This window comes from Cebus imitator, unplaced genomic scaffold, assembly GCF_001604975.1.
Source record: "Cebus imitator isolate Cc_AM_T3 unplaced genomic scaffold, Cebus_imitator-1.0 Scaffold621, whole genome shotgun sequence".
NCBI classification, from domain to species: domain Eukaryota; kingdom Metazoa; phylum Chordata; class Mammalia; order Primates; family Cebidae; genus Cebus; species Cebus imitator.
This window is the reverse complement of record NW_016107936.1, coordinates 825,535-837,452: the sequence shown is the minus strand read 5'-3', so window position 1 is coordinate 837,452 and position 11,918 is coordinate 825,535. Positions and strand designations below refer to the sequence as shown.

The 11,918-nt window shown below is 44.6% G+C and overlaps 1 long non-coding RNA gene across 1 annotated transcript in view; it reads left to right on the top strand.

Annotated features, from left to right (window-relative positions):
- The first annotated feature begins 2,185 nt into the window (after nt 1–2,185).
- LOC108295118 overlaps nt 2,186–11,918 on the top strand; it is a 10,752-nt gene continuing 1,019 nt past the window's right edge. The window contains exons 1-2 of the long non-coding RNA XR_001821286.2: nt 2,186–2,574; nt 5,243–5,248. This is a non-coding gene — a long non-coding RNA (uncharacterized LOC108295118). The remainder of the gene's footprint in view (nt 2,575–5,242; nt 5,249–11,918) is intronic.

Genomic DNA, 11,918 nt, shown 5'->3' with positions numbered 1-11,918 from the left:
GGTAAGAAAATTCACACCAGCTGGCTGGACATGGTGGCTCACGCCTGTAATCCCAGCACTCTGGGAGGCCGAGGCAGGTTGATCATGAGGTCAGGAGATCAAGACCATCCTGGCCAATATGGTGAAACCCCGTCTCTACTACAAATTCAATTAGCCGGGTGTGGTGGCACACGCCTGGAGTCCCAGCTACTCGGGATGCTGAGGCAGGAGAATTGCTTGAACTTGGGAAGCAGAGGTTGCAGTGAGCCAAGATCGCACCATTGCACTCCAGCCTGGGCGACAAGAGCAAGACTCCATCTCAAAAAAAAAAAAAAAAAAGAAAAAAGAAAATTCACACCAATGGGTAGAAGAGAAATATCCGAAAGCTACAGAAGATTTGGGACAGTGGATTTGGAGCAGAGGTGGGGGGAGGGTGTTCAATAATCTGGGGGATTAGGCCTCTTTCTCCAAAACAAAGAGCAAGTTGCTGTGCCTGGTATGCCTTATCACTAGGACTCAGGTGCAATGTTTGTGGGCCTCCACAGGATTTTAGACTTGTGCAATGCATTGGACTATGCCATCTGATTCGATGGGTGACTCAATGGAAGACTCTTAGCTTTGACAATGAGACGTTCCAGAGCTGATCCAGGCTGCACTGCAAGCAACTTAGCGCTGTGACCCAGCTGATCCAATGAGGCCTGAAGGGTCTCTGGCCAGCTCAGATATAATAAGTCATCTGTGGCAGGCTCTGATGGGAGAAACAAAGTCATAACCCTGGGATTCTAGGGGAAGTCAAGACCGCTCAGCCAATAACAAACCTTTAGAGAAGGAAGTCTTGGGTTGCTGTGCTTCCAGCCAGCATGACGATTGAGAACTCAGGCTGGCCCTGGGCTGCCTGGGTTTGAATCTCATCTCTACCACTTAATAGTGAGGCTCTAGTCCAGGGGTGTCCAGTCTTTTGGCTTACCTGAGCTACTTTGGAAGAAGAAGGATTGTCTTAGGCCACACATAAAATACACTAACACTAATGATAGCTAATGAGCTAAAAAAAAAAAAAAAAAAAACTCAGAATGTTTTAAGAAAGTTTGCAAGTTTGTGTTAGGCTGCATACAAAGCTGTCCTGGGCCACAGACAGCCTGCAGGCTGTGTGTTGGACAAGCTCACTCTAGACCATAGCCTATCTTCCCTTTGCTTTGGTTCCTCTTCTGTGAAATTGGCTTACTAGTAGAGGCTGGTTGGGAGGTTTAATGTGTAATGCATGAAAAGGACTTAGCGTGATGTCTGGCATGTACCTAATAATACAGGTTGAGGCCAGGTGCAGTGGCTCACGCCTGTAATCCCAGCACTTTGGGAGGCTGAGGCAGGCTCACCTGAGGTCAGGAGTTCAAGACCAGCCTGACCAATGTGGAGAAACCCCATCTCTACTAAAAATAACAAAAAATTAGCTGGGTGTGGTGGCGCATGCCTGTGATCACAGCTACTTGGAAGGCTGAGGCAGGGGAATTGCTTGAACCTAGGAGGCGGAGGTTGCAGTGAGCCAAGATCATGCCATTCCATCTAGCCTGGGCAACAAGAGTGAAACTCTGTCTCAAATAATAATAATAATAATAACAATAATACAGGTTGAATATCTCTTATGTGAAATACTTGGGACGAGAAGTATTTCAGATCTCAGATGTTTTTCACCTACTGGAATATTTGCACATACATACCTTGGGGTTGAAACTCAAGTCCAAACGCAAAATTCATTTATGTGTTTTTGTTTTTTGTTTTTTTTTGAGACAGAGTCTCATTCTGTTGCCCAGTCTGGAGTTCAGTGGTGCAATCTCAGCTTACTACAAACTCTGCCTCCTGGGTTCAAGTGATTCTTGAGCATCAGTCTCCCAAGTAGCTGGGATTACAGGCATATGCCACCACACTCAGCTAATTTTTGTATTTTTAGTAGAGACAGGGTTTCATCATGTTGACCAGGCTGGTCTCAAACTTCTGATCTCAAGTGAGCCATCTGTCTCAGCCTCCTAAAGTGCTGGGATTACCGGCGTGAACCACTGCGCCCGGCCATTTATGTTTTATATAGGCCTTATATGCATAGCCTGAAAGAAATTTTATACAATATTTCTAACAATTTTGTGCATGAAACAAAGTTTTGACTGTGTTTTGCCTGCCACCCCTCACATGAGGTCCAACGTGAAATTTTGCACTTGTAATGTCACATCAGTTCTCAAAACGTTGTAGATTTTGGAGCATTTCATATTTCGGATTTGGGAATTAGGGATGCTCAATCTGTAACAGTTATTGGATCCAGCATATTGAATAAGCATGAGTCATGCCAGAAACCAAATTTTAGTTCAGTGTGTTCCCTTCCTCCCCGCTAAGCGCTCTGTAGGGTCCAGCCCTACAGGGTCCTGTGAGTCCCTCTCTACAGGTGTAGAGATGAGAAACTGTGAAAATAAAGACACAAGACACAGAGACAGAGAAAAGAGAGTTTGGACCCAGGGGTCCACTGTCAACCAAAGTGCGGAGTCCGGCAGTGGCCTCCAGTGCCTGGACGCTCTGACTTTTACTGAATACAAAGCAGGGGGCAGGGGAGGTAGGGTGAGGTAATGGTGGTTGGTGATAGGGTCAGGTAAATCATGTGTGTTGGAGACAGGGGGCCCAGGACTTTCAAGTAGCCCAGACGAGGAGAAAACCTGATGTGTCAGCACTTTTCACATATTTGTCAGAAGTATCAAGGACATTATGTTGCTATTATTAATTCTTATTTTCTAAGAAAAAGAGAAACCAGGTGCAGAAGCGGAGCGTGAGAGTGGACATGGAGCACAACCACTGAAGCACAGCATCACATAGAGACAGTCAGGCACCCAGGTATCTTTGGGCCTCCCTGACAGCCATCAGGCCTTGCCACAATAGCTTGGAAGAGCGGAGTTTTCTCCTAACTCCCCTGAGGAAGGAGACGTCTTGGCCATCTTGGACGTCTCCTTCCCTAGCTGGCTAAACAGTGGGTGCTTTCATAGCACTGGCGCAGCCACACAGCCAAGGTGCCCTCCAGCAGCCCTTATGCGGGCATGACAGAGGGCTTAGAGCATCTTGCCTTAGGATCACTTTGTTCACAATGTCACCTCAGTTCCATACTTCATAACCCGATAGTCATTAGTAAAATTAAAGGTTATATTGAGTATATATCTTTACAAGTGAGTAAGTATAAGGTTATATATGATTATATAAAGGAATAACTATGAGCTTATCTTTCTAATTCTTTTCTAAATCAAGGCTTCAGATCCTTGCCACAGCACTTGTGGGGTGCCCCCACCACAGCTCTCCTTAGTGGAGGTGGCCTTCTCATGAGCTGGGAGACTCTGGCAGGTCCCAAACCTCTTCCACTCACTCCTTGAAACCAATGAGTTTCAATTTAGTAGTTAGAATGTTAGAATGGGTTGGGTGTGGTGGTTCACACCCATAATCCCATCACTTTGGGAGGCTGAGGTGGGAGCATCTCTTGAGGCCAGGAGTTTGAGACCAGCCTGGACAACACAGCAAGACCCCATCTCTACAAAAAAAGAAAAAAATAGCTGGGTGTGGTGGTGCATGCCTGCAGTCCTAGTTAATCAGGAGGCTGAGGAGGGAGCATCACTTGAGTGCAGGAGATTGAGGCTGCAGTGAGCTGCTAGGACCATGCCGTCGCACTGCAGTCTGGGCAACAGAGTGAAACTCTCTCTCTCTCTCTCTCTCAAAAAAAAAAAAAAAAAAAAAAAAAAGAATGGGCTAGGCACAGTGGTTCACGCTTCTAATCCCAGCACTTTGGGAGGCCAAGGCGGGTGGATCACGAGGTCAAGAGATCAAGACCATCCTGGCCAACATGGTGAAACCCCGTCCCTACTAAAAATACAAAAATTAGCTGGACATGGTGGCACATACCTGTAGTCCCAGCTACTTGGGAAGCTGAGGCAGGAGAATTGCTTGAACTGAGGAGGTGGAAGCTGCAGTGAGCTGAGATGGTGCCACTGCACTCCAGCCTGGTGACAGAGCAAGATTCCAATTAAAAAAAAAAAAAAAAAAAAGTCAGAGTGCCAAACTTGACAGTGTGAAATCTCCCTCATGTTTTGGCTGGAAGCCTGCAGAGAGGAAGGTCCCATGGCCTTCTGGTCCTCTTCTTCCCTTACTCATGCCTCCCCCAACTTGTCAGTTGTTGGTGCAGTCCCACCAGGTACAGCAGAAGCCGTGGATAGGGAGAGGGAAGGGTCTAGCCCGGCTCCACCTTGCCTGCTGACTTCATGCTGTCTCAGGGCTGGTAGATGGTTAGAGGGGGCTCTCTCTCACTTTGGTGAGCTCTTTAGAGATTTTTTTTTTTTTTTTTTTGGGACACAATTTCACTCTGTTGCCCAGGCTGGAGTGCAGTGGCATGACCTTGGCTCACTGCAACCTCCACCTCCAGGGTTTGAAAAATTCTCCTGCCTCAGCCTCCCGAGTAGCTGGGATTACAGGCACATGCCACCACGCCCAGCCAATTTTTGTATTTTGGGTAGAGACCAGGTTTCAACATGTTGGCCAGGCTGGTCTCGAACTCCTGACTTCAGGTGATCCACCTGCCTCAGCCTCCCAATGTGCTGGGATTACAGGCACAAGTCACTGCACCCAGCCTAGAGATTCTTTCCTGCAGCTTTTCTCCCCACTTCCTTTGACTGCAAAGAATGCACCTTTAGGGCTGTTTCTTGCAATGTTTTTAATCCCTGGGCATGAGCTGGGCCACTCCAGCCTCTATCTGCTGAGGTGGCTGCTCTCTCTCCGACTCAATCATGAGTGTGGTCCCTGGGAAACACTCTGCGTCACCTCCAATCCCAGTGTCACAGCACTGGGTATGCCACCAAAGCAGGGGTTCACCCTTCTCTCCCCGTCAGGAGAGTAGAGCTTAGCCTGTGGTTGCCTTAGATACAGTCTATGTAGTGGTCCTCTACGCTGCCCACCTAGCAGGGACATGTTTTAAAACTCTCCTGGGGACTCCTGTAGTCTTCCTCATGAGGCATAAGGTTAGCATTAGGGAGGCAAACTTTTTCTGGAAAGAGCCAGGCAGCAAATATTTTAGGTTTCATGGGCTTCTGTCTCTGTCACAACCCTCCCACTACTAGAGAACAGCCAGAGGCCGGGCACAGTGGCTCATGCCTGTAATCCCAGCATTTTAGGAGGGCAGATCACTTGAGGCCAGTGGTTCAAGAACAACCTGGCCAACATGGTGAAACTCCACCTCTACTAAAAATACAAAAATTAGCCAAGCGTGATGGCGCATACCTGTAATCCCAGCTACTCCAGAGGCTGAGGCATGAGAATCACTTGAGTCTGGGAGGTGGAGGTTGCAGTGAGCTGAGATCGCACCACTGTACGATTCTGGGTGACAGAGTGAGATCCTGTTTCAAAAAAAAGAAAGAAAGAAAAAGAACGTCAGAGACAATACTCAAACAAATTATCATGGCAGTGTGCGCCAATTAAACTTTATTTGTACAAACAGGCTGTGACCAGATTTGGCTAACAGGCCAAAAGCTTGCTAGCCTCTCACCCCAAACAGAGGGGGTTGGAAGCCTGTAACGGTCAACTCCTTCCTCCAAGCCTCTCACTACGAATTTCCGTATCCCAAATTTTCTCTCTGCACCTGATCATGTTTATTATCAAGTAAGGAACGGTGAGGAAGAGCTGAGAAACACTTTCTCAGACATTTCCCTTGAAAATCTCAATACATGGATTTGCCTCACTATCGCTTTGGTAGCCAATGACAACTTGACATGTCAATTGGGAACGAGGCAGGAAGAGTTTAAAATGTGCTGAGCTCGAGAAGTCTGCGAAGTCCAGATGTGGTATCCAGCTGAGAGCTGAAAGCTGTGCCTTGAAAGTCACAAGGATGAACTGGGCATAGCCCTCATCTTCTTACATCACACACTGCCTTATCTTTTTTCTTTTTTTTTTTTTTTTTTTAGTTGGAGTTTTGCTCTTATTGCCCAGGCTGGAGAGCAATGGTGCAATTTCGGCTCATCACAACTTCCGCCTCCTGGGTCCAAGTGTTTCTCCTGCCTCAGCCTCCTGGGTAGCTGGAATTACAAGCCTGCACCACCACACCAGGTTAATTTTGTACTGTTAGTAGAGACAGGGTTTATCCATATTGGTCAGGCTGTTCTCGAAATCCTGACCTCAGGTGATCCGCCCGCCTTGGCCTCCCAAAGTGCTGGGATTACAGGTATAAGCCACCGCCCCTGGCCCCGTTTTGCCTTCTTAAACAGACAATGTGCTGCGTACTCTCCCATTCTTGGTTCACTGGTGCCTGATGTGTATAGCAGCCTTGTTGTAACTTGCTGTAAAACCAATGCCACCAGGAGTTATGGAGGTGCCTGGAACGAGTTCCTCCTAAACAGAACAGCCTGATAGTGTTGTCTTTGTGTGTTCTTGTGTCTGCTTCCTATATATTGCTGCCTTCTCCTTCACTGTCAACCTGTCAGCTGTTACCTGCAGTTGCTTGCTGTCAGTTTCCCTATCTCTACCAGCCTCTTTATTTTTCTATTTTTTTCTTTCTTTCTTTTTTTTTTTGAGACAGAGTCTTGCTCTGTCACCCAAGCTGGAATGCAGTGGCATGATCTCAGTTCACTGCAACATCTGCCTTCCTCATCCTGGGTTCAAGTAATTCTCCTGCCTCAGCCTCCTGAGTAGCTGGGTTTACAGGCACACACCACCATGCCCTGATAACTTTTTGTATTTTTAGTGGAGACAGGGTTACACCGCGTTGCCCAGGCTGGTCTCAAACTCCTGAGCTTAGGCAATCTGCCCACCTTGGCTCCCAAGGTGCTAGGATTATAGGCATGAACCACCATGCCTGGCTTATTTTTCTACTTTTCATATGCTGGGACTTTAAAACAAAAAGAAGACAATGAGTCAAGTTGTTAGAATCGCACCAGATAAGGGGAGGATACAAGATGGCCAAATAGAAACAGCTCTGGAGTGCAGTTCCCAGCAAGAAGAATGCAGAGGCTGAGTGATCACCGCATTTCCAAACGAGTTTCTACTGCCCACAGACCAGGAGATTCCTGGGCTGAAAAGTGCCACAAGTTTCCAGCATGGCTGTTTCAGCCAGCACAGCAGGTCTTGGCACAAAAACTCACACAAATCTGGGTGGCCATTTCAACAGGCACCTGGAACACCTGCGATACAGAGCCGCCCATTCAACTGAAAAGAAGGGGGCTGAAACAGGGAGCCAGGTGATCTGGCTCAGTGGATCCCACCCCAACAAAGACCAGCAATCTGAAACACTCTGGATTGAGACTTTCGGAGCAAGCACAGCTGGACCCGAGATGGTCCAGCTCAGGGGGGAAAGGGTGTCAGCCATTCCACTCATTCCATTACTGAGGCAGACTGCCATTACAGAGGCGGTTCTAACTGTACCCTGTAAACAAAACCACAAGAAAGTTCACACAGCAGCTGGGCAGAGCCCTCAGAGGCTCAGCAATGCCTCTGCTGGCAGACTGTGACTAGACTGCCTCCTTGCTGGGCAGGGCATCTCTGAAAAAAGGCAGCAGCACATCAGGAACTTATAAATAAAGCCCCACCTTCCCAGGACAGAGCACCTGGGGAAAAAGGTGGTTATGAGTTCCACTGCAGCAGACTTTAATGTACCTGCCCAGCAGCTCTGAATGGAACAACAGGGCTCCCAGCTCAGCATTGGAGCTCCTATAAGGGACACACTGTCTCCTCAAGCAGCTCCCCAACCCCCATATATCTAAAGAGATACCTCATAAAGGAGAGCTCAGGCTGACATCTGGTGGGTACCCTTCTGGAATCAAGATAACAGAAGAGGAAACCAGCAGCAATCCTTATTGTTCTGCAGCCACTGCAGGTGATCCCCAGGCAATCAGAGTCTAGAGTGGACCGCCAGCAGTCCTACAGCAGAGGGGCCTGACGATTAGAAGGAAAACTAAGAAACAGAAAGAAATAACATCAACATCAACAAAAAGGACATCCACTCAGAGACCCCATCCAAAAGTCACCAACTACAAAGACCACAGGTAGATAAATCCACAAAGATGGGAAGAAACCAGCACAGAAAGGATGAAAACATCAAAAACCAAAATGCCTCTCCTACTCCAAGGAATCAGAACTCCTTACCAGCAAGTGAACAAAGCTGGATGGAGAATGAGTCTGACGAATTGACAGAAACAGGCTTCAGAAGGTAGGTAATAACAAACTTCTATGAGCTAAAAGAACATCTTCTAACCCAATGCAAAGAAACTAAGAACCTTGAAAAAAGGTTAGATGAAATCCTAACGAGAATAAATAGCTTAGAGAAGAATACAAATGACTTGATGGAGCTGAAAAACACAATACAAGAACTTTGCAAAGCACACACAAGTTTTAATAGCTGAATCAACCAAGCAGAAGAAAGGATACCAGAGACTGAAGATCAACTCAATGAAATAAAATGAAAAAGTACGTTTAGAGAAAAAAGAATGAAAAGAAATGAACAAAGCCTCCAAGAAATATGGGATTATGTAAATAAAACCTAATCTATGTTTGATAGGTGTACCTGAATGTGACGGAGAGAATGAATCCAAGCTGGAAAACACTCTTCAGGATATTATCCAGGAGAACTTCCCCAACCTAGCAAGGCAGGCCAACATTCAAGTCCAGGAAATACAGAGAACACCATAGATATTCCTCAAGAAGAGCAGCCCCAAGGCACATAACCGTCAGATTCACCAGGGCTGAAATGAAGGAAAAAATGCTAAGGGCAGCCAGAGAGAAAGGTCAGGATACCCACAAAGGGAAACCCATCAGACTCACAGCAGATGTCTCAGCAGAAACCCTACAAACCAGAAGAGAGTGGGTGCCAATATTCAACATCCTTAAAGAAAAGAACTTTCAACCTGGAATTTCATATCCAGCCAAACTAAGCTTCAAAAGTGAATGAGAAATAAAATCCTTTACAAACAAGCAATTGCTGAGAGATTTAGTCACCACCAGGCCTGCCTTACAAGAGCTCCTGAAAGAAGCACTAAACATAGAAAGGAACAAGTACCAGCCACTTCAAAAACATCCCAAATGATAAAGAGCATTGACACAATGAAGAAACTGCATCAACTAAAGGGCAAAACAACCAGCTAGCATCAAAATGGCGGGATCAAATTCACACATAACAATATTAACCTTAAATGTAAATGGGCTAAATGCCCCAATCAAAAGACACAGACTAGCAAATTGGATAAAAAGTCAAAACCCATTGGTGTGCTGTATTCAGGAAACCCATCTCATGGGCAAGGACACACATAGGCTCAAAATAAAGGGATGGAGGAATATTTACCAAGGAAATGGAGAGCAAAAAAAAAAAAGCAGGAGTAACAATCCTAGTCTCTGATAAAATAGACTTTAAATCAATAAAGATAAAAAGAGACAAAAAAGGGCCTTATATAATGGTAAAATGATCAATGCAACAAGAAGAGCTAACAATCCTAAATATATACGCACCCAACATAGGAGCACCCAGATATGTAAAGAAAGTTCTTAATGACCTACACAGAGACTTAGACTCCCACACAATAATAGAGGGAGAATTTAACACTCCACTGTCAATATTAGACAGATCAATGAGACAGAAAATTAACTGGGATGTGAGGACTTGAACTCATATCTGGACCAAGCAAACCTAATAGACCTCTACAGAACTCTCCATCCCAAATCCACAGAATATACCTTCTTCTCAGCACCACATCATACCTACTCTAAAATTGACCACAAAATTGGAAGTAAATCACTCCTCAGCAAATGCAAAAGAAGGGAAATCATAACAAACAGTCTCTCATACCACAGGGCAATCAAATTAGAACTCAGGATTAAGAAACTAACTCAGAACTGCACAACTTCATGGAAACTGAATAACTGGCTCTTGAATGTTGACTGGAAAAACAATGAAATAAAGGCAGAAATAAAGATGTTCTTCAAAATCAACGAGAACGAATACACAATGTGCCAGAATTTCTAGGACACATTTAAAGAAGTGTCTAGAGGGAAATTTATAGCAATAAATGCCCACATGAGAAGCAAGGAAAGATCTAAAATTGACACCCTATCATCAAAATTGAAAGAGCTAGAGGAGCAAGATCAAAAAAACTCAAAAGCTAGCAGAAGACAAGAAATAATTAAGATCAGAGCAGAACTGAAGGAGATAGAAACACAAAAAAACCTTCAAAAAATCAATATATCCAGGAGCTGGTTTTTTGAAAAGATCAACAGACCACTAGCCAGATTAATAAAAAAGAAAAGACAGAAGAATCGAATAGATGCAATAAAAAACAGTAATGGGGATACCACCACCGATTCCACAGAAATACAAACTACCATCAGAGATTACTACAAATAACTCTATGCACATAAACAAGTAAACCTGGAAGAAATGGATAAATTCCCAGACACTTGCACCCTCCCAAGCCTAAACCAGGAAGAAGTTGAAACCCTGAATAGACCAATAACAAGGGCTGAAGTTGAGGCACCAATTAATAGCCTACCAACCAACAAAAGGCCAGGTCCAGATGGGTTCATAGCCAAATTCTACCAGACTTACAAAGAGGAGCTGGTACTGCTCCTTCTGAAACTATTCCAAACAATACCAAAAGAGGGAATCCTTCCCAAACATTTTATGACACCAGCATCATCCTAATACCAAAACCCGACAGAGACTCAACAAAAAAAGAAAACTTCAGGCCAATATCCATGATGAACATAGATGCAAAAATCTTCAATAAATATTGGCAAACTGAATGCAAAAGCATATCAAAAAGCCTATCCATCACAATCAAGTAGGCTTCATCCCGGGGATGCAAGGCTGCTTCAACATACACAAGTCTATAAACGTAATCCACCACATAAATAGAACCAAAGACAAAAACCACATGACCATCTCAATAGATGCAGAAAAGGCCTCTGACGAAATTCAACAGCCCTTTATGCTAAAAACTCTCAATAAACTAGGTATCAATGGAACATATCTCAAAATAATAAAAGCTATTTATGAAAAACCCACAGCCAATATCATACCGAATGGGCAAAAGCTGGAAGCATTCCCTTTGAAATCTGGCATTAGACAAGGATGCCCTCTCTCACCACTCCTATTCAATGTAGTATTGGAAGTTCTAGCCAGAGCAATCAGGCAAGAAAGAGAAATAAAGTGTATTCAATTAGGAAAGGAGGGAGTCAAATTGTCTCTATTTGCAGAAGACATGATAGTATATTTAGAAGACCCCATCATCTCATCCCAAAATCTCCTTAAACTGATAAGCAACTTCAGCAAAGTTTCAGGATACAAAATCAATGTGCAGAAAACACAAACATTCCTATACACCAATAACAGACTAAAAGAGAACCAAATCATGAGCGAACTCCCATTCACAATTGCTACAAAGAGAATAAAATACATAGGAATACAACTAAGAAAGGATGTAAAGGACCTCTTCAAGGAGAACTGTGAACCACTGCTCAAGGAAATAAGAGAGGACACAAACAGATGGAAAAACATTCCATGCTCACAGTTAGGAAGAATCAATATTGTGAAAATGGCCATATTGCCCAAAGTAATTGATAGATTCAGTGCTATCCCCATCAAGCTACCTATGACCTTCTTCACAGAACTGGAAAAAACCAACGTAAATTTCATATGGAACCAAAAGAGAACCCATATAGTCAAGACAATCCTAAGCAAAAAAACAAAGCTGGGGGCATCACGCTACCTGACTTCAAACTATACTACAAGTTTGAAGTCAGGTAGCGTGATGCCCCCAGCTTTGTTTTTTTGCTTAGGATTGTCTTGGCTATATGGGGTTTGTGTCCTTTGTAGGGACATGGATGAACCTGGAAACCATCATTCTCAGCAAACTGACAGAAGAGCAGAAGATCAAACACCATGTTCTCACTCATAGGCG